Source organism: Miscanthus floridulus, chromosome 1 (genome assembly GCF_019320115.1).
Source record: "Miscanthus floridulus cultivar M001 chromosome 1, ASM1932011v1, whole genome shotgun sequence".
Lineage (NCBI taxonomy): Eukaryota > Viridiplantae > Streptophyta > Magnoliopsida > Poales > Poaceae > Miscanthus > Miscanthus floridulus.
Genome location: NC_089580.1, coordinates 106,020,605 through 106,044,223, shown reverse-complemented (window position 1 = coordinate 106,044,223; position 23,619 = coordinate 106,020,605). Strand labels below are relative to the sequence as shown.

At 45.1% G+C, this 23,619-nt stretch overlaps 1 pseudogene; it reads right to left on the bottom strand.

The window, feature by feature from the left end:
• Nucleotides 1-14,245: 14,245 nt before the first annotated feature.
• On the bottom strand, nucleotides 14,246-15,365 carry LOC136461001 (proline-rich protein 4-like; annotated as a pseudogene).
• Between the last annotated feature and the right edge of the window lie 8,254 nt (nucleotides 15,366-23,619).

Below are 23,619 nucleotides of genomic sequence, written 5' to 3'. Positions count from 1 at the left end.
TCTAAAATGCACACACATCTGTAAGGGAGTGAGTCTCACCATTGAGGGTCTTGTCTTTAAAGCCGACCTAACCCTTTTACCTTCCACTAGCCTAGATGTCATCCTAGGTATGGATTGGTTAACCATTCACCAAGGTATCATATCATGTTCACCTAGATACGCCCAAGTGACCCACCCATCAGGCCAAGTCATTAGATGTGAACCCCAGTCTGGAAAGTCCACCTCTATCCTATGTTCCCTTAAAGCAAGTTCGGAATCACAAAAAGAGGAGAAGACAGTTCATGATGTGCCAGTAGTCAGAGATTATCCTGATGTATTCCCTAACGAATTACCAGGTATGCCACCAGACCGTGATGTAGAGTTCATCATTGATCTGTTGCCGGGAACGGGACCCATTGCCGAGAGACCCTATTGCATGTCAGTTGATGAACTGGCTGAGCTCAAGAAACAGCTTGATGAGCTCATCTCAAAGGGATATATCAGACCCAGTGCTTCACCCTGGGGATCCCCTATTCTGTTTGTTAAGAAGAAGGATGGTTCAATGAGAATGTGCATTGATTACCGGAACTTGAACGCAGTCACCATCAAGAACAAGTACCCCCTGCTAAGAATTGATGATCTGCTTGATCAACTTCGAGGTGCCAAGTATTTCTCCAAGATTGATCTCAAATCCTGCTATCACCAGATGAAGATTCGAGAGAGTGACATCCCAAAAACAGCCTTCGTGACTAGGTATGGACAGTTTGAGTTCACTATGGTATCCTTTGGACTCACGAATGCTCCCGCATACTTCATGAACATGATGAACAAGGTTTTCATGGATGAACTGGATAAGTTTGTGGTAGTATTCATTGATGACATTCTTGTCTATTCACCCACCACTGAAGAACATGAACATCATATGAGAACTATGCTCGAGAAATTAGCCCAACATCAGCTCTACACAAAGTTCAGCAAATATGAGTTTTGCCTATAGGAAGTTGCCTTCCTAGGCCATGTACTATCAGCTGAAGGTGTCGCAGTTGACCCAGCCAAGATTGAAGCTGTGAAAGAGTGGGATCAACCCCGTAATGTGACAGAAGTCAGAAGTTTCTTGGGATTAGCTGGATACTATCGCCGATTCATCGAAAACTTCTCTAAGATAGCCCGTCCGATGACTAACCTTTTGAAGAAGACTAAGGAGTTTGAATGGATGCCCAAATGCGAGCAAAGCTTCCAAGAATTGAAACAGAAGCTTACCACAACTCCTGTGATAGCATTGCCTGAAATCAGCAAAGATTTCATGGTCTATTGTGATGCATCCCGTCAAGGACTTGGGTGTGTACTGATGCAAGCCGGAAAAGTAATAGCATATGCTTCTTGATAGTTGAAAGAACACGAGAACCGTTACCCTACTCATGACCTTGAGCTAGTAGCAGTTGTGCATGCCTTGAAGATCTGGAGGCACTACTTGATAGGCAACAAGTGTGATATCTACACCGACCACAAGAGCTTGAAGTACTTTTTCTCTCAAGAAGATTTGAATATGAGGCAACACCGTTGGCTAGAGTTGATCAAGGACTATGACCTGGAAATTCACTATCATCCGGGAAAAGCTAATGTAGTCGCAGATGCTCTCAGTCGCAAGAGTTACTGTCACACTTTGATCACAGAATCCATACCACCTAAGCTCAAGGAAGAGATTGATGATTTCCAACTTGAGATACTACCGCACGGCTTGTTGAATGAGCTCCACATATAGTATGATCTCACAGAACGCATCCGTCAAGCTCAAAAAGATTGTGAAGAAATCGAATATCTCCGTGGTCTGATGAAACTAGGCTATAAGACCAACCACCATGAAGATGAACAAGGAACCATCTAGTTCAAGAACAGAATCTGCGTTCCATCTGACCTAGTGCTACGAGAGGAAATTCTATCAGAAGCTCACGATTCTAAGTACTGTATTCACACTAGAAATTTAAAGATGTATCAAGACTTGAAGAAACACTTTTGGTGGAAAGGCATGAAGACAGACATTGTAGGACATGTGGCATGATGTGACACCTGTAATAGAGTCAAGGCTGAACATCAAAGGCCTGCAGGATTGCTAAGACCTCTTGACGTTCCCGAGTGGAAATGGGAGAGCATATCCATGGACTTCATAGTTGGATTGCCCCGGTCACAGAAAGGCAACGATTCCATCTGGGTGATTGTTGATCGTTTGACCAAGATTGCTCACTTTGTACCAGTGAAGACCAAGACCAATGCAGAAAAATTAGTAGATCTATATATTGAGCATATTCTCAGACTGCATGGAGCTCCCTCTAGTATTGTATCTGATCGTGGTCCTCAGTTTGTGTCCTGATTCTGGGAAGCTCTGCACAAGTCTATTGGAACCAAACTTGATTTCAGTACCGCTTACCACCCACAGATAGATGGACAGACAGAGCGAGTAAATCAGATCTTAGAAGACATGCTTCGCGCTAGTGTACTAAATTATGGCGCTGATTGGGAGAAATGTTTACCCTATGCAGAATTCTCTTACAACAATAGCTACCAAGCCAGTATCAAGATGTCGCCGTTTGAAGCTCTGTATGGTAGACCTTGTAAGACACCTTTGATGTGGTCCCAACCAGGAGAAAGAATGTTCTTTGATTCCACTAAGATTCCAGATGCAGAAGAAGGAGTTGCGCAAGTGAAGGAGAATTTGAGAATTGCTCAAAGTCGATACAAGAGTTATGCTGACAAAAGGAGAAGAGAACTTGAGTTCAATGTGGGAGACTTCATCTATCTCAAGGTATCCCCGCTACGTGGAACTATCAGATTCCATGTGAAAGGAAAGCATGCCCCTAGATTTGTTGGCCCATACAGGATTTGCAAGAGGATTGGAAAGCTTGCCTACAAACTTGAGCTACCCGAGGAATTGATGGGTGTACATCATGTATTCCATGTCTCACAGCTACGCAAGTGTTTGAGAGTGCCCAATGAAGTAATTCCAACTGATACACTTGACATTCAAGATACACTTGAGTATAAAGAACATCCTATCAGAATTCTAGGCAGAGATACCAAAGAGACCCGAAGCAAGACTATTCCTATGTGCAAGATCTAATGGAGTAATCACACAGAGAGAGAAGCAACATGGGAGAAAGAGTCTGACCTCCGGTTACGATATCCTTACCTCTTCGAAGAGTATGTTACACTTTAATCTCGGGGACGAGATTCTGTTAAGGGGGTAGGACTGTAACAACCCAAAAATCCATACACTAAAAATACCAACTACAAAATTTTTCCTAGAACTTCCATGTGATGATGAGTGTCATGCATATTAACCCAACCTAAGAGATGCATTAGGTCCAACCCCAACCCAAGCTAACACATAAGCATGGCATGTCATTTGTTAATTGTGTTTATTTAAATGATAACAAATAAAGTGTTGCATACCTTGATTATTCAAAATGTGATTTGGATTTCCATTGAGTTATGATATGTTTAAATGAATATGGTGCACCAATCTGGAAACCAATTTAAAAATCAAAATGGAATTCAAATAAATAAGAAGGAAAGAAAAACATAAAAGAAAAGAAAAGAAGAGAAGGCCTCGCAGCCCAGGCTGCTCGGCTTCACGGCCCAACCAGCCAGCTAGCCCAACCGGCCTGCCCGCCCTTCCCGTTTTCCCAACTCGCGCACGGCCCATGAACTGGCCCAGCGCGTCACCCACGCCCGCGCACCCGTATGCCTCGCATGCAGCCACTGCCCGCTGGACCCCGCATGTCAGCCACCCCTGTCTACAGTGTCGTCTTCCTCACCCACGCCTCAACCGCCTACACGACCGGCACCCGACAGCAGTGGTAGGGGCAGGCCAGGGGGTCACGCCCGGGGCATGACCTTGTCCCCCTTGTGCCGCGCCCATGCAACCCCGCACCACCATCTGATGCAATGCACACGCCTCCACCGCATGATGCCATCCACCATGGGAGACATGGCGCTCGGCTATAAAGCTAGCCCGCACACCGCTCACGCCCGGAGCCCTAGCTTCTCCCTCAGCCTCCGCCACGGCTTGGTGTCCTAGTAGCCGCACCACACCGAGAGTAGAGGACCGAGAAGGAGATCATGAGAGGAGGATCGGAGCCCCCGCGCGCTGCCGAAGTCGCCGGAGCCGAGGGCGACGCTGTCGTCGTCATCACGGTCGCGGGTCAGCACTGCACGGCACTGCTTCCGGAGCTACATGGCCACAACTCGACACTACACCGCCATCCTCTCTTCCATAGCACCCACAGTGAGCCCCCGATTTGTCCCCTGCTCACCGCCGAACCTTGCTACTCCAGCCATGGCACTCCATACCGTGAGCGCGTAGGCCAAGGCCATCCCCGGCCTCTAGGCACACCAGCACAGCACACTCATGTTGACCGTGGCCATCCCCGAGCCCTTGGACGATGTAGGCCTTCCAAGTCCCACGGATGCCATAGCCAAGCATGCATGCCACGCTCACGACGCCGCCGCCATGGTGCAGCCACCACCGAAGCACCAGACCACTGGTCCGAGCACCAGACCACTAGTCCGAGCACCAGACCACTGGTCCGAGCACCAGACCACCAGTCCGAGCACCAGACCATAGGTCCGAGCACCCGACCACCAGTCTGAGCACCGACCACCATGGCCAGTGCCGATCGGAGCGTCTGGCGCCTCCTTGACTCACCCGTTCTGTTCGCTGAAACCACAGCTAACTCATGCACATGCCATGACCACCCCACTGGGACCCCATAGTGACCCGCGTGGCTCGCCGTCATCACCATGTCGCCGTGGCCACCGGGAAGACCCTACCGACCACCTGGAAACTGGAAGTCCTGCCCTGAGCTCTGGACGCCCTCGCCGCGTGCACACGGATCCATAGGATTCGTAGGAGCCTACACACCCCACTGTGACGTCCCTCCGAGGCCATAGCCCCCCACACCGACGCCACCGATGTGATCGGAAGGACCGCCGCCATGGCCAAATCCACCGGAGGCCCTGGAGGACCCCTCGACCTGTCCAACATGCCTGCTGGAGCATTGTGACACCCATGCGCACCACAGAGCTGGCCAATGCCGCTGCACCTGTGCCATTCCCGCACGTCGGTTATGCTCGAGCCGTCGTTCGCCGTGACCAGTGACTTAGGAAGCACCATCTGTCGCCCTGGCCCCACCATTGCAGTCGCCCATGACATGGGGAGGCTTTTCCCCACCTCAATTAGATGCCTGAGCCGTTGTGGGAGCTCGCCGGTGAGCACGTTGCTGGTGGGAGCGCGCCATGGAAGAAACACGGGAGAAGGAGCGAGTAGAGCAGCGCAGCCCTGCACCCGGTGCACAAGAGCCAAGCCAAAGAGAAATGACGATGAACTCGGTCCACCATGGACCCTGCCTTAGGTCCATGGACCGTGAACTTGGGTTCACCGTGAGCCGCGCTCACGCCCACAGCTAGGAAACGAAGCTCGGCCCAGATCCAGCCCTGTCTAGACCTAGTCGAGACCCAGCCTGTATTGACTGTTGACCTAGCCCCACACGTCAGTAGCACAGACACTCTGGACCCACATGTAAGACGCTGACGTCATACTGACATCAGCTGGACCCCACCTATCAGCTCGGAACCAAGACGCTGACATCATGCTGACGTCAGCATGCCACGTGGACCAGTCGCTGTGTGACAAGTGTCAGCCCAGGATTAATTCAGCCTTTTTCTATTTTTAGAAATGAGTTAAACTTTGGAGATTCATAACTAATTCATACGACCTCAGAAAAATATGAAACCAGGACCAAAATTCATCTAAAATCGAGCTCTATGCAATGAACCCATGTTTGAGTGCATTTGGCTCTTTTGAATTTTCATTGCTCCTTTGTGCTATTCTATAGACGTCGCTAACATGACTATAATGCGATCGTTTGCAGACTCGGAGGAGCACCAGACCGACGAGGATCGTGAGTACCATGAGGAGTATGGAGACAACTACACTGAAGGTGCCACATCCCACCCAATCTTGTAGCACCTATTACGCATGGCTAAAATAGAAATGCTAGTGCTTTACTTTACTGTCGTGATCACACTATGGTAGGACTTGCATGGTAGTATGCTTTCTTGATGGCCTTTACCTTGACGCAACCTTATCCCCTGCTCACCCTACTGTTAGGCTAGTCACAGGTTTGCTATTATATTTCATTGCTTATTACTTCTACCACGCTTGCACTACATTGATGCATGGTGGAAATTGGTGTTATCTGGATTATGGGGAGAGTGCTGCGAGTGTGACTTGGGTGTGTGGAGGGTGAGGGTTGTGTCAACCAAGTTGGAGTATACGACAAGCCTAGGGCAAGTCTTGCCACGGGGTGCTACCGAGGCACCCCTAGAATGGATACCTATGGTGGGTAAATGGTATATGAGGTGGCCCTGGGTGTGAACCTATGATGGGAGGAGCCCAGGGTGGAGGTGCTGTGGTGGCACGGTAAATGGAAACCCTGATGGAGACATTCTGGCTTGGTCACCCCTAAGGACTTACTAGTACTCAGATTCACCGGGAAGCCTTACGTACCACTCGCCCTATATGGTGTGGGACGGCTGGACTACTTGGTAGGATATTGCCACTACTGCTAGGTTGATAGCGGATAGTGTGAGGGAGGTATGGGGTGCGGAGGATTTCCCCCACACCCTTCTGAGACTTCATGGAGACCTTGTGGACCCAGCTCATGACTCACAGTTTCAGCCACCCCAGACTAGACTTGGGGTGTACCAGGGCTAAATGGTAGGGTGGCATTATCCTAGGCTAGCAAGCGGCCGGAATCAGCCCAGTTGACGATGGTCAGCGAGGAAGGCGGATCTTGTGGTTATGTAAAACCTCTACAGAGTGTATGGTTGATCGATCGATACATGTGCCGACTTGTCGGCTATGGACCTTTCCTGGGTTTCGCTTAAACTAGATAGTGAGATGAGTCCTTCTCTTCTTCCCCCGTGAGTGAGTGTTCGGTCGTAGCCAGGGGCTACGGGCCTTGAGACAGTGCCGAGTGGGAGTTGGCCTGTCGACTGAGCGATGGTATGGTTATGGTATGGTGATGGTGTGGAGATGGTGGTATACCGATCCCAGGATCAAAACCTGGCTCTAGAAGGGGAATGGGTGGAATAGGTGTGGGAATGGTGTTAAACCTTGACCAACTATTATTATATACTTGATATGCTAATAAATAGGAAACCCCAGCCTTATAGGTTCCTTTTGACTATATCCAACTTGCATCCAATTTCCACAAAGCAATGCTCATAGGGTTGGGAGTGGCCAGTACAAATCGTACTGATAAATTTTGGCATACAGGTTCTGCTGAGGAGTATAGCTCCGAAGAGTTTGACGATTGAGGGATTCGTGCCTACGCTCGAGTTTGGAGATCTTATCTACAAGCCGTTCTGAATGAATGCTACTTTTTATTCCGCCAATGCGGCGATATAATAAATTATGTAATTCCACACTAATTGTACTCTGATATTATCGATGTATGAATGTGATATTCGACTGGAATTTGGGTAATATGATCTACCACAATCTTATTACACTTCGACTCTGTGGATTTCCCATCGCGGAAATCGAGGTTGTTTCAGAAAGGAAAATGGAGTCCCCAGAGATAAGCATCATGCTTCAAAAATCCACCACCCATTGCAAGTGGTGTCAATCAAATTGGTTTCTACGTGTGGTATTTCTAAACCGATATTATCTTGTTGATTTCAATTTGGTATTTATATGCTTTCTCCATGCATTATATAAATTAAACTCCCTTGTGCATTAATTTGTCAATTATGCATATACTTTTCCATCCACCATATGTGTGCATATATTTAGAGGGAGTTTAGTCTATGTAATGTGAGAGTCAAGTTTTGTGATCTATTCCACTCCACATACAAAGGATCACAAAAGTTGACCCTCTCTTGTGCTACTAATGTCTTCCTTTTCGGTGTTTGATTCTAAAGGGGGAGAATTTGAAGGACCAAAAGCAAGCCCAACACATAGATCAAAGGGGAGAACCCTAATTGGGAATGGTCCAAGAAAGGGAGATAGTGGATTATGGAGTTAGGGGGCGGCTTAAGTTCATAATGCAACTTGGAGACATTTGCAAGGGCAAGATAAGTTTCCAAAGTTCATACAAGTGATATCTTTAGAATCAAGTAAACTTGCCTTTGCATTGCATTCTAGCAAGTAGATAGTTTTAAAATTTTCACATCTATTATTATTTGCTTGCGTTGGTTGTGTTGTCATCAATCACCAAAAAGGGGGAGATTGTAAGGAAAATGGACCTCGGCCCAGTTAGTTCGGATTTTAGTGTTTGATGATTAACATGACCAAGTTGGACTAATGTATTTGCAAGTGTTTATTTTATAGTGCAATAGGATGCAAACACGGATTGGACCAAGATTAGAACATGAAGAATATGATCAACACTCAAAGGAAGACGCTAGAGAATGTGTGATCAACCTAGAAGTAAAGCTGGGAGTCCAAGATGCGAAGATGAAGAAGCACAGAAGAAGGAACGCGAAGAAACGAACAAAGGGAAAAGCTGCAGCTGGCACTGGACAACACTGTGTGCACTGAAAAGCTGGCACCGGACAGCACTGTGTGCACCGGATAGGGTGGCACCGTACAGCATTGTGTGCACTGGACAGGGCACCGCTCTATTTTTCAGCATGCGACACACTTTCGTACTTTGGACAACTTTTAGCTCCGAACTCTGATTTCGATGATCTTGCACTTTTTGGAAAGCTAATGAAAAGCTCTACAGCATTGAACATGTGAAAATCGAGTTGGAGTAGTCCAGGGGCACTGGACTGTCCGGTGACCAAGACGGTGGCACCGCCCTATTTTTGTAGAGGGCAGCCAAAACATGCAAGGGGCACCGGACATGCTATGGTGGTGCACCACCCCCCCATGGTGGTGACCAACAACCCAATGGTTGGATTGTTAGTGTCTAGTGGCTAGCCCATGTCGCTGGCACCACCATGTTCGGTCCCTGGCACCGCCATGTCCGGTGACCACGCAGAAAAGTGCATCTCGTCCACAACGGCTAGTTCTCCACTCGGGGGCTATAAAAAGGACCCCAACTAGCCATTTGAACTAAGAGGGAGCTAAGGGAAGATAGGCGGGTGTTGCCACACCTCATTTGTGCTCTCCACTTGCATAGGGCTTAAAGAATCACTTGGTAATTAGCGTAGGTGCTTTGCGAAGCACTTAGGTTAGTTAGACCACTCTCATATGCGCTTGCTCTAGGCTTAGGTCTAGTTGCTAGTGAGGTTTGCATACCTCTCATCTAAAGGTGCTTGCGCGCACCATGCTTGTACTCGGCGGAGCTTGTAGTCTTGTGAGACCACACCAACTGTGTTTGTGGTGTAGCCGCCACCGTGTACCGAAGGGAACAAGGCCCGCGGTGTTTCAGCCGGAAGCTTGATAGTGAAGTCAGCGGGGAGTGGTCCAGGAGAGGCTTGCTAGAAGGCACACAGGAGACCCACTTGCATGTGGGGAAGGGTTGGGGCTATCCTCAGAGTTACGCTACTGAGAGCTTGGCCCTTGCGAGGGATTCCTTGTGAGGGGCTCCAACGAGGACTAGGGGGAAGCGTGAGCACTTCTCGATACCTCGGTAAAAATACCAGAGTCGTCGACGGGAGTTTGCATCTCTACCTCATCTTTACCTTCCGCATTTACATTGCTACCTTGGTTGTGTGGTTTATTTCCCTAGCTTAGTTGATAGGATTGGAACCTAGGTTGTATAACACTTTTGCGGTAGAGATAGCAACACACCTAGCAAAAACGTAGTTGCACATTTAGATAGATTACTTTCTTGCATAGGTTTTAACTAGGTGAAATTAGAGGCCTTAGTTAGAAGTAGAATTTTAAGTTGCCTAATTCACCCCACCTCTTAGGCTTCATGGTCCCTTACAGGAATCGCCACTCCCTGTCCGGTGGCACCGCCACACCTAGGGCGGTGCCCACCAGACCGAGGCCAAGAGCGAGCAGAAGAGCTAGGGCACCGCCATGACCGGTGGGCACCGCCATGACCGGTGGGCACCACCATGGGGAGGGCTATGACACTGCCATGGGGTGTCCGGTGCACCGTCATGGCACTGCCTCTTTTTGATAGAGAGCAAGGGAAGGCGAGGGGTCACCGCCATGGTGACGGCGGTGCACCGCCCTAATTTTCTAGAGACATGGTGTTTCGGGTGGCTGGCTGGGTGGTCACCACCACCCCTAGGGCGGTGGCACCGCCACCCCTGTCCGGTGATCAATGGCCTGTTGGAATTCGACCGTTGGGGAGGGCACTACCGTGTCTGGTGCCCTCGTAGAAACCAGCAGCTTTGCTCCAATGGCTCTATTTGGCTTGGGGGCTATAAATAGAGGTGGAGCTCAGGCTTGGGCTAGTTCCTGAGCACCCTTAAGCCTTGGTGTCTTGTGTTGGTGTGCTTGGGAGCCCTATAACTAACTTGAGCTTGATAGTGTTCATCCAATTGAGTGAGTGAGCGATTCTAGTGCGATTGATCATGAGGTTGCATCAAGTGGCACTCGGTGATCATGTTGCAAGCCGCTGGTGCTTGTTACTCTTGGAGGTTACCACCTCCTAGATAGCTTGGTGTCTTGTGACTCCGTTGAAGCATGCGAGACGATTGTGCGGTGCTTCGGAGGAGGATTTGTAAGGGGGATTGTGCTCACCCCACGGGGATCACGAAGAGCAACTCTAGTTGAGCGTGTCATTGAGCTACCCTCACTTTTGGGGTAGGTTCTTGCAGTGCCCGACGTGCGGGCTTGGCGGGTGATGCCAATTAGCCACCGAACCACCAAGTGAGGGGTGGACACAACGGGGACATAGCTTGGTGGCAACCAAGTGAACCTCAGGAGAAAATCATCGTGTCAACATTGTCTTCATCATTTTCTCAGTGGTTTGCATTCTGCGCAGCACAAGCTTGTATTTACATTTCATACATTGTGCTTGTGTAGTTGCTCTTGTGACTAGTTTAGCTTTAGTAGCTTGCTAGTTACCTTCTTGCTTGTGTAGCATAGAAGTAGCTCCTTTGAATGGCTAATTTGGTTTTAGTAACCTTGTTAGGCACATTGCTTAGTTTGTGTAGCTAAGTAATTTGCGCTCTCTAATTTGGCATTAGTTGCCTTGTTATTGAGCATTGCTAGTGAGCTTAGGCTTTGTGCTTTTGCATACTAGTTGTGTAGGAGCTCCCCCGTGCTTGAAGTACTAGCGGCATATGTTTGTGTGACCTTGCTCCTAGAATTGGTTAGGTGAGCTCTAGCTAGCCCGACACCTTTGTTGCCTAATTATGATCTTTTTAAGGTGCTTGTGAACTTGGATAGAGGGGTGTAGTCTTGTCTAGACCGATAGTTTTAATTCTGCATTTGTTTCGGTTAGCCAGCGCGATTAAATTTAGAAATGACTATTCACCCCCTCTAATCCGCCTTCTCGATCCTACACCATCACAGTTTGTCGGGCACGTGACATGTGGCCTCAAAATTATGGTACTGGAGTAGGTACTCGGTCAGAGGTTATACGTAATCAGCCAATCCAAGGCTGCAAATGCTGAGGATATTAGGTCTAGATGCAATAGTCAAGCACCGGTCTTGCATGGAGATTGCAAAGAACTCCGCGTGATGCACTTTCACTAGTCCATGTCCTCCTTCATGTTGTCGGTGATCCTAGAGTTTTCAAACAGAGATTGACGCATGATGCACATCACAGTGGCCTTTTAGGATCGTGTATTCTTCATCAGGTGCGCTTCTTTGGTAGCATATAAGACTACTAAAAGTTTATGAGTATATTTACGAAATATGAATATCTCTCTAAGCTAATAGAATTGTACAAAGAAATGGTGAAACAAATACACTGTCAATAGTCTAGCTATATGCTTGGATGGTCTTTCAAAAAATATATTATTCTATGTTGAAGACATAACATATTTCAATTTTTTTACTTTGACTTCAAGAAAATCCACCTTTCAGGTGACATGCATTAATTTCATCCTGATTCTATTCTCGCCGGACTTGCCAACTGCATCTTCTTTACTTAACCGTTGCATCTATTCATGACTATTATAGATTATGGTCTTAGTGGCTTTGCATTCCATTCTTCCTTGCTTTTGACTTCCAGAGAAAAAAGTTCAGTTTCGAATTTTGATGAGTTCTATATCAAACTTCAAACCTCTCATTTAGATGGGAGCAGATAACTAAAGACGATCAAGGCAAAAGACAAGGAGCCCATGAAAAGGTACCTCACTCTATCAGCCATGCAGAAACATAGGAGGGCTAAGATTCTCTTTTGTCGTCATTTGCAGCCTTGGATTTGTTGACTATGGTACCTCTGATTTAGTTCCTAGGTCACTATCATCAATCCGAGGCCACCATGCCATACGGCCAGGGTTCAGTGGTGTGTATTTCCAGCGCTGGCTATAGTGTTCCCAGCATTGGAGGTGTATTCACAGTCTGTCGGGCACGTAACATGTGCCCTCGAAATTATGGTACTAGCGTAGTACTCGGTCAGAGGTTATACATAGTCAGCCAATCCAAGGCTGCTAATGCCGAGGATATTAGGTCATCGCTGCAATAGTCAAGTGCCAGTCTTGCATGGCGACAACAAAGAACACCGTGTGATGCACTTTCACTGGTCCATGTCCTTCACGGTGCCCGTGATCTGGAGTTTTTCGACAGAGATTGGCGCATGATGCCTCACGGTGGCCTTTTAGGATTGTGTATTATTCATCAGGTGCGCTTCTTTGTTAGCATATAGGACTACTAAAAATTTATGAGTATAATTACCAAATATGAATATCTCTCTACTGGAATTGTACAAAAAAAAATGGTGAAACGAATGCACTGTCAACAATCTGGCTTTATGCTTGGATGGTCTTTCCAAAAATATCTTATTCTGTGTTGAAGACATAACATATTTCAATTTTTTTACTTTGACTTCAAGAAAATCCACCTTTTAGGTGACATGCATTAATTTCATCCTGATTCTATTCTCGCCTAACTTACCAATTGCATCTTCTTTACTTAACAATCGCATCTATCCATGACTATTACAAATTATGATCTTAGTGGTTTTGCATTCCATTCTACCATGCTTTTGACTACCAAAGAAACAAATATCACACTACTAATTCTGATGATTTCTATATCAGACTTCAAACCTCTAGTCTAGATGGGAGCAGATAAACAAATCATGCACGCTAGCCAACCGACAATGCTCCAGCCAAAGTAGTGTTGTATTGACCCGTGGGCTTTCTTAATCTAACTTGCCGTTTTGTCAATATCATTTGTCCTTCATTCCCAAATAATTATTTGTCAATATCATCTTGAAAGCAGTTGTGGTCTTTTCAAATAATTATTTAGTTGGAAGCGCTTGTGGTCTTTCTCAAATATATATATTTTTTAAAAAGACTTCTCCACCTAAGCCACTCTTTTGTGTGTAGTCCTTTATATTGCTCAATCTAACTACCCATGACATATTGTTTAGTTTTGGAATCTCCACCACTATTGATGGTATTCCTCATCCTCCTAATATATACCGATAGGAAAACTTACCTGTGGCATCATCATGGTGATTGTTTGCTTGGGCTCCCGACATGTGGTTGATGTGTTTAAATTGTTATTCTCAATGAGCAGAATCTTTTTTATTTATAACCATCTAATAAAGAAAGAGAACTTATATGTGTCATATAGGTATCTCAATGAGCAGAACTTATATGTATCACTTGTCATTGATAGTGGACAAGGAAATGCCACATGTCCACTGCACGGTCCACCCCCAGAACCTCGGTCCTTCGGTCCGAGCCTCCACATCCGTTCTTCACCGCCTCGGTCCATCGGCACAAACTCGCTTGACCTTCACTATTGTCGTCGACCATCTCAACGCTCAATATGTGCACCCATTACAAGCCAATAAACATATGTTGCACAACACCATACTCCCACCATGGTTAGTCAGAAACACTCAACCAAAGTCTAATCATCTATTCTCCTGCGCTGTTCGAGAGAAAAAAAAGTCTGATCATCTCTTGACAATCACTCATCACACATGAGCACATCTCAACCATGTGTTCGTAGAAAAAAATTATTGTAATCCATTGACATTTAAAACACAACAAACGACCTAGGACTGAGCGCAAGCTGCTTCCACTGACGAAAAGACAAGATGCACAATCCGCTTTTACTAAGCAAATTAAAGCTAAACAACGATCACCAAAGTACAACCTCCCAACTAATTCACTACATTTTATTCTCCATGGGCGCACTAGTAATAACACATGCAGTACTAAAATTATTAAGAACTAGCGCACGCTTGGTGCATGCCGTTGGAGCTGTGGCGCGTCCGTGGCAAAATATGCTGATTTCACAGGAATTGAATTGATGTATTAAGTGCTCAGCGGGAGGACGGTAGATAGGAGTTGGCTTTGGCTGCCCGTACACCGGAGTGGGTGGGTGGTATTCCGGCGTTGGTGGGTGGTACTCCGGCGTGGGACGGTGGTACTCGGGTGTGGGGTGGTACTTCGGCACTGGCTTGTGCTCTGGCACGGGTGCCTTGTGGAAGTGGTCTAAGAAGTGCTTCTTGATCGGGGAGCAGAGAAACGCGGACGCGCACTCCGCGGACGTGTAGTGCGTCTTGCCGGGGATGTCGACGAAGGTGCCGCCAGACATGGGCGCGATCCTGGACGTACGGCTCCTGCCCGGGGCAAGGCGCGTTCGCGGCGCTGTGGAGCTGCGCGTGGCAGTCGGCGCCGTGGAGGTCGGCAGCGAGTGGGACGCTGAAGGCTCCGGTGCTTTGGAGCTCACTCACGGCCTTGGTCTCGTACTCGCCGTTGGTGTTCTTGCACTTGATTGCAACCTAAAGACCTGAGCACCATGAAATTAATTAAACACAGTAAAGTTGTCTCAAGATGGAAAGAGGGTTTTAAAATTTTGGGTTAGACAGATATTTAATTCATTTAGGCCTGTGGCTGTTACTACTAAGTACATTACTACTACTAGGCTACTAGCGATCCTCCTGACAAATGACAACACATGATCAATTCATTTTACCTGGTCCAGTTTTATATTCATTCAAAATTTGCGTTTGAAAACTCTGACGAATTTTGGTTGCAATATACTAGTACATATACTATTGTGTCTTTCATAGGTTGTCAGTAAACATAGAGTAGACGAAACCGTGGTCTCAACAACTTGGCCAATGAAAATGTATCACACGCATGGGCATGGCGCATGCGGCATGCTTACCCTTGAAACCCGCCTCAGCCTTCATGTTCTTCCCCGTGCAGTCGGCGCACCTCGCCAGGCCCACGACGACCGAAGCCACCTGGCCCTCTGCCGCGTTCGCGACGGCGACCGCCATCTGCCACTACCGGAAACAGTAGCTTTGCCGTGTGCCACAGGCACTTGGCAAAGGCTTTGCCGAGTGTAACATTCGGCATCTATAGTGCCGGCAAACGTCTCTTTGCCGAGTGTTTTCTATCGGACACTCGGCAAATACTTTGCCGATAGCTGAAATCGACGCTCAACGAAAAAATGTAACGTGACGGCGCCGAGACGGTCACGGCGCGTTTGCCGAGTGTGCCGGACCTGACACTCGGCAAACCTACCTCCTTTACCGAGTGCCAACTCCCAAACACTCGGCAAACCTGGCTCCTTTGCCGAGTGTCAACTCTCAGACACTTGGCAAACCTGGCTGGTTTGCTGAGTGTCCAATCCTGGGCACTCGGCAAACCTGCCTTCTTTGCCGAGTGTCAAATACTGGACACTCGGCAAAGACTGGCCCAGAACATACAAATGTTGACATCTTTGCTGAGTGTCATAGGGTAGACACTCAGCAAACAAGCCATTTTAGTCCCAGAATGCACAGAAATTTACCACGTGTCCGCTTTATCGAGTGTTTTTACTCTAGCACTCGACAAAATGCCTCTTTGCCGAGTGTAACACTCGGCAAAGCGACCATATATACCCTATTTTTATTGTTCGGTCACGTATAACGTACCCCACTCAAATAAACATTACAGGCATCACACATAGTTCACAATAAGCATCAGATGCAGTTCATATATATATATATATATCGACAACACATAAATGCAAAGAAACTTAAGAATCACTAGCTAGTAGGTTCATTCACAACCACAAATAGTCACAAGTAGTCATAGGTAATCCACAAATGTAAATGCAAATAAAATCACAAGTAGTCACTTAGGCCACGAGTTCCACTGCGACCACGCTGGGTCATGAGGCTCATTCGATGCTGCCGATTGATTCTACACAAAGGAGAAGAGATTGCATGTGTGAGATAAGATGGAACAACACGTATGGTCACTAAGTTTCTAGTGTCTAGTCATCTTTGTAAGATTGATTCTGCATAAACTAGAAACGGTGATTATAAGGTTGTAAAGTGACTCACAGTGCCTGACTCAGTATTTGGAGCAGGTTGAGGAGGAGGGACTGGCATCGGTGGTGGAGGTTGACTGATTGCAGAGTAAACACCCCTCATTTATTCAAACATCTGTAGCCGCTCTGCCTCCGCCCTCTGCTGCTCTGCCTCCATCTTCGCCTCTAGCTCCTCCCGATGCCTCGTTTCTTGTTCCAGCTGAGCCTACAATATTTTATTCCAATGTTATAATGTAATGCAAAAGTATGTAAAAATCAATGAACCATGAGTAAAATAGAAATAACCTGGAGTGCATTCATCTAGAACCGTGTAGAGTCCGGCCATGGACGTATCGCCGGGCTAGAACAAGTGCTCCATGCTCGAATCTAGAAGAGAGTGGGAGTACTGGCCATGTCGATTGTGCCATCGCCAATCCAGAACTGGCCATGCTTCTTGCCTCCTCCCGCCCTCATGACCACTTCTCCATCAAGGTCATGGGCACTCGGATCATACTCTGGGCAATGGACCGCCCTTGCCATCGATGTGTATCCATCGAGGCGGCTGTGGACGGACTCGTTGTTGTACGCCGAGGGCGGGCCCTCCGGGTTGTAGGTGACGTCGGCCATCACCTTGCCCTTGTGGGCTAAAGCATATGTCATGATCTGGGAGCAAGGCTCGCCACCATGTGCCCCCGACTAAAAAAAAGCAATATGATTAGAAATTATGTAGAGTTGAGCGTTAGAATAAAGAAAAGAATCCGTGTACCCATCTAGCCGCGTATTCTGAGAGGTTGAGGTTGCCTTGATGGTGTGGTGCACCTGGCATCAGCACATGCCGCTCCCGGCAAGTGTTGTGATTCTCCTCCCAAGCGGGGTCCACCACCTATCCACCATCCGGGCCTAGCACTGCAGATCATAGACGCACCACCACGGAGGCACCTATGTCATCAAGTATATGACATATAAGAAGATTAAATTAAGCGTAATTAATCTTAGAAAAAATAAGTATTAATGTTCTATATTTACCATCAGGTATTGTTCCAGGGTTAGGCTCATGGTTCTTGTCGCCCTTTTAGGGAGCCTCTCTTTAAGAATTTCCGCGTGGTATTGGATCACGGCCTGGATGTGCACCTCGTAGTGCATGTCCTTGACGAGTTTCTCGGCGGCTTTGTCAGCCACAACATCCGCCCTGGCCTCGTATCTCTCCTCACATCTAAAGAAATCCTGTATATAGACGCGATGTATTCGGTCATTATTTTAAGAATGTCCAATCAATGTGACGTATTGAGCAATATGGTGCGTGAAAGACTTACCCAAAGCACGGCCTTGACACGCTGCGCCTTGTCGGTGAATACCCTGCCATCCCGATCAGGGGTGTTGGGGACGGCGGCATAGTGGGCCCACGTGTAGACCGGCTCGATAGTTCCTCTGAACTGCACCAGGCTAGGGAACTTTTCCTTGATCAAAAGACCAATTCGACTGTCACTTTGACTTCAAATTCTACCGAATCCTTCTCAACGCTATGATTCTTCCTCTAAGATACTTCGGTTTGTAAACATCATACATGACAGATTATGTGAAACCTTCTCAATTTTTTACCACGGCCTCCACGTATGATATCATGAGATCTTGACAAATCTCATGATTTTCAGACTTTGTTTGCTTTTTTAGAATTTAAAAACAATTCGGCCACACGTTCATGGTTGTGTTTCCTGAAGAAGATGTTCAAAATTTCTTTTCATTTCCTAGGTAAGGTCTCACACCGGACTTAGTAACATGAATATCATTTTTCTACTCATTTTATTCTATTATTTGAAACACTTGTGGTTCAAATTTGACTTATACCAAAAAATTCCTTAAAATTCAATAAATTAATTAAATATAGCAAACAAATCTAGAAATATACCAAATCTTAACATGGAGTACCACATATTATGTGTGGAGAGTAGAAAAAGTTTCAATGTCAGAAAAGAAAAAAAACTTATTATTTCAAGTGGTAATAGATCAAATTCAATCTATATCAATTAAAATGCTATAATTGCACTTAATAATTAATTGCACTTAATAAATTAAAATTATGAAATGGATCCAAAAAATTACAAAAATTACACATGAATCAATCTATGTTTTCTATTGCCTATACAAAAAAGTTTTGAAGTCAAACCGCAATTCGACCGTCACTTTGACTCCAAATCTTACTGAATCCTTCTCAACGCTACGATTCTTCCTATGAGATACTTCGATTTGTAAACATCGTACGTGACAGATTGTGCGAAACCTGCACAATTTTTTACCATAGCCTCCACGTATGATATCATGAGATCTTGACAAATCTCATGATTTTCAGACTTCGTTTGCTGTTTTTAGAATTTAAAAACCATTCGGCCACACGTTCGTGGTCGTGTTTCCATAACAAGATGTTTGAAATTTCTTTTTATTTCCTGGGTAAGACCTCACATCGGACTGAATAACATGAATATCATTTTTCTACTCATTTTATTCTATTATTTGAATCACTTGCAGTACAAATTTGACTTATACCAAAAAATTCCTTGAAATTCAATAAATTAATTAAATATAGCAAATAGATCCAGAAATATACCAAATCTTAACATGGAGTACCACATGTTGTATGTGGAGAGTATAAAAAGTTTTAAGGTCAAAAGAGAAAAAAAACTTATTTATTTGCCGAGTACCAAAAAAAAAATATTCAGCAAAATTATTTCTTTGTCTAGTGCTAAAGAAAAACATTCGGCAAACTTACTCCTTTGCCGAGTGCCGCTAACGGACACTCGACAAACTCCTAACGGCAGGCACACTAACTGACGGATGTCCACATGGTGGTGTTTTGCCGAGTGTCTCTGTTTTGCCGAGTGTTTTTTCCTAGTTTGCTGAGTGGTCTTTTTTTAACACTCGGCAAAGATATTAGTATGCCGAGTGCTATTATTTTTCCGATTGTGGTTTCTGAAACACTCGGCAAAAAGCGTTTTTGTCGAGTGCCCGACGAAATGAACTCACAAAATCTTTTGGCACTCGGCAAATTTCCTGTTTGTGGTAGTGAGCACAGCACAGAAGCCGAGGAGCATCCTTCCTGATGCCATGGTCCTGCTAGCTAGCTTGTGTGTGAGGAGATTGGCCCTGCGCCATGGCTTTTATAGGCACGAACGAACCGCAATATTGCTCACATAGCTGCTCGGCATGCATCTCCCTCGAAGATGGGGCGCCGGTTTTGTAGTTGGAAAATTACTCGAATCCATGCTGTCCGACCGGACGGGTGGGATCGGATCAAGCTTAATTCAATTTTTGATCGTCTGGGCGATCTACATTTATTTCCGGGCAACGCGTAGTAGGCATGCATGTCGATCAGTAGATACGTAAGTACTAGGAGTACGTGCTTGCGTGCTCGAGCACATGGATGCCAGATTGTATGCTGCAACTACTGCTATATATATGCGCTTTTGCTGTAAGAATGAATGATACAGCGATATATATGCGCTGGATACAATACATGCATGCATGGTCCACTCGTCGTAAACTCTTCATCCCCTCTGTTAATTTGGAATATTGGAATTCTACTTTTCAAAGTAAAAACAATATCAATGCTTTCATCTTTCTTCAAAAAAAGAAATATATAAAAGGTTTCATCGTATATATAGAACTCTGTTTTTTTAATTATTTATCTAGCAGATATGTAACTTGTTTTTTTAGATCAAATGCATTCACCCGGCTTTTAACGAAAGCTTAACGAAAGCCCAAGATCCTGCTGGGAAGACCAGCTTACATATTAAGCACTAAACCCTTCAAAGAACTCTACCAACTACACAGCAAAAGATAAACCAGTACACATCTAAACCAAACATCAAGTTTAAAACCACCATCATTCGGACCAACAAAAGCAGACAAACGACAAGCGCTCCCACATCACTACATTGCCACAGTGGCATTAGAAGCAAGTAAATCTATCAAATCTTCCGCCACAGGCTTCAACTTGGGCTTCAAAAGCGGACGCCAGGACTTCACCACCATCAACGTCTTGTAAATGATTGCCACTGGGGAAGTCATCGTCTTCTTGTTAAACACCACATCATTATGCGCCTTCCAGATAGACCATAACGCACCTGCACATAGAAACAATGTTACCTGCTATTTTTCCCTTCTAAGTTTTGTCAAGATCTCTAAAAAAACACTGCACAGCTTGTTGGCGACAATGGCCACATGAGACATTCACGAAAAAAGGACCACAAGAAAATAGCAATGGGGCATTGGAACAAAATATGATCCGACGTTTCAAGTTTATCACAACTGAAACATTCCTCTGGCCCAGACCATTTCTTCTTCTTCAATTGGACCCCACACTGGATTCTATCATGTATAGCCATCCATAAGAAAATTTTAACCTTTAAAGGAATATTACATTTCCAAATAAGCATCATCTGCCCATCTTGAACCCCTCCCAAAGTCGTCAAGTTATAAAGTGATTTTGCTGAATATCGCTGAGAACTCTCTAAAGCCCAAAACACCTCATCTCTACCATCTGACAGAGAAACTTCATCTAATATCAACATCAAATTGTTCCATTCTTCCCACAAGATTCCATTCAACTGCCTTCTAAACTCTAAAAACCACTGACCTTCCACCCATGCCTCTACCACCTCTAGATCTTGGCGAACAGCAATATGAAAAAGGTTAGGAAAAGTTACTTTTAGTGCACAGTCTCCTAACCAATAATCATGCCAAAATCTTGTTTGCATCCCTGATTTTATCCTAATGCACATTCCCATTTGGAACCACTTTCTCACATCTAACAAAGATTTCCAGAATTGAGAGCCCTTCCTATTTCTGACTTGGAAAATACTCTTTTGGCCCAAATATTTGTTTCTCAAGATGTTACAACACAAACTATTATCTCCTCTTTCAAGCTTGTCAATCCATTTGCCAAGTAAACAAGTATTCATAACTCTGATATCCATAAAACCAAGACCTCCAAACTATTTTGGCCTGATTAGAGCTTCCCACTTAACCATATGATACTTTCTTTTCTTACTTGTACCTTCCCAGAAGAATCTAGCTCTAATAGAGTCCAACCTCTGAAAATTGCCTTCATATAATTGATACACACCCATCGTGTACATGGGTAAGCTAGACAAACAAGAATCAATCAAAACAGATTTTCCCCCTGATGACAGATACTCACATTGCCAAGTTCCCAGTCTTTTCTCTGATTTCTCACAGACATAACTCAATTGCGCTTTTGATGTCTTATTACAACTAACCGGCATTCCTAGATATTTCATTGGAAGAACTCCATTTTTACATCCCAACATCTCTGCTGCAACATTCATCTCCACCGCAGATAGACCTACTGAGAAAATCTCACTTTTCTCAAAGTTTATCTTCATTCCTGACATAGCCTCATAGCAAGATAGAATAACTCTAACATTTCACAAAGTTTGTAAATCAAATTGCAGAAGTAGAATAGTATCATTAGCATATTGTAAATGTGTTAACCCTCCTTCAACTAAGTGTGGTACAAGCCCCTTAATCATCCCAGCATCACAGGCTCTCAATAACAATGTAGAGAGGGCATCGGCTACCAGATTGAACAACAGTGGAGACAAAGGATCACCCTGTCTAAGTCCTTTGAAGCTTCTAAAATAGTTCCCTCTTTCACCATTCAGATCAATGCACACCTTTCCCCCTCTAACAACTTTATTCATCCATTGAATCCATTTCGTATCAAACCCTTTCCTTTGAAGAACTTCCTCTAAAAAATTCCAATTAACTCTATCATACGCCTTTTCAAAATCCAGCTTAATGATAACCCCACTTGCTTTTGTATCCTTAAGTTCATGCATCACCTCCTGCAGGATCACCACTCCCTCTAAAATATTTCTTCCAGGTATAAAAGCTGTTTGAAAACTACTCACCACCCTGCCAACCACTTTTGAGAGCCTAACAGTGAGAGTTTTGGTAATAATCTTGTATATTACATTTAAAAGGCAAATCAGTCTAAACTGTTTGACACTAGTCGCTGGTTTAACCTTGGGTAACAGAATAATAACTCCATAATTAAGTCTACACAGATCCAACTGCCCATCATATAATCTATCTAACATTTCTTTGATATCCCCTCTTATCAAATTCCAAAAAGCTTTAAAAAATTCTATTGAAAAACCATCCGGACCTGGAGCCGTATTATTTTTCATCTCCTTAATCACCACATCAAGTTCCTCTAGAGAGAACGGTCTAGTCAAAAACTCATTCTCTTCTTGCTGAATTTGCTAATAACTCGGCCAAAGATCCCTGTCCAAATGCATGTCAGCCACATTTTCACTCCCAAACATTTTTTTGTAGTACTCCGTAATGTGATCTCTAAGACTATCAGACTTAACCACTTCTTGACCATTCACCTCCAGCATTGAAATATGCATTTTCCTTCTCCTTCCATTAGCACATTTATGAAAATAACTAGAATTTGAGCCTCCAGCCAACAACCATTTCTCACCCCCTCTTCTTTGCCATTGTAACTCTTCTTCTAATAGCATCTGGTTAAAAGTATGATCTAAAGCATATCTTTCCTCCCACTCCAAATGAACCAGTTCCCTTTCCTCACTCCAATCATCCAATATGGCAATTCTTCTAATAATTTCTTCCTTCTGTTTCCTTCTCTAGCTATCCTGATTTTGACCCTAGCCCTTCATAGCTCTCCTCAACTTGCTTGAAACCACATGCCAATGATCTAAAGGATCATATTTAAACCTTGCAGGTCATTTATCTCATACCCATTCTCTGAACCCCTCCTATTGTAGCCAATGAGTACTAAATCTAAAATAATATTGTTGACCTAGCACATTGCCTCCCGTATCCACTATAAGAGGATTATGATCTGATCCTAGCCTCGGACCAGTTACCACCGACGTCAGACTAAACCTATCTTCCCAGGAATTTGACACCAGAACCCTATCAAGAACACACATAATCGGAGGATTCTGGTTGTTTGTCCAAGTAGAACGACTTCCAGTCCTATGAAGTTCCCTGAGAGCTGTATTATTGATCATTTCATTAAATGCCTCCATCATCTGAGCATTCACATTTCCATTAGATTTTTCCTCAATTCTTCTCACCAAATTAAAATCTCCACCCAGAATCATAGGACATTCCACTGACTGAACTTTAGATTGAATCTCTTCCAAGAACTCTAACTTTCTATCATCATGAGTAGGGCCATATACATT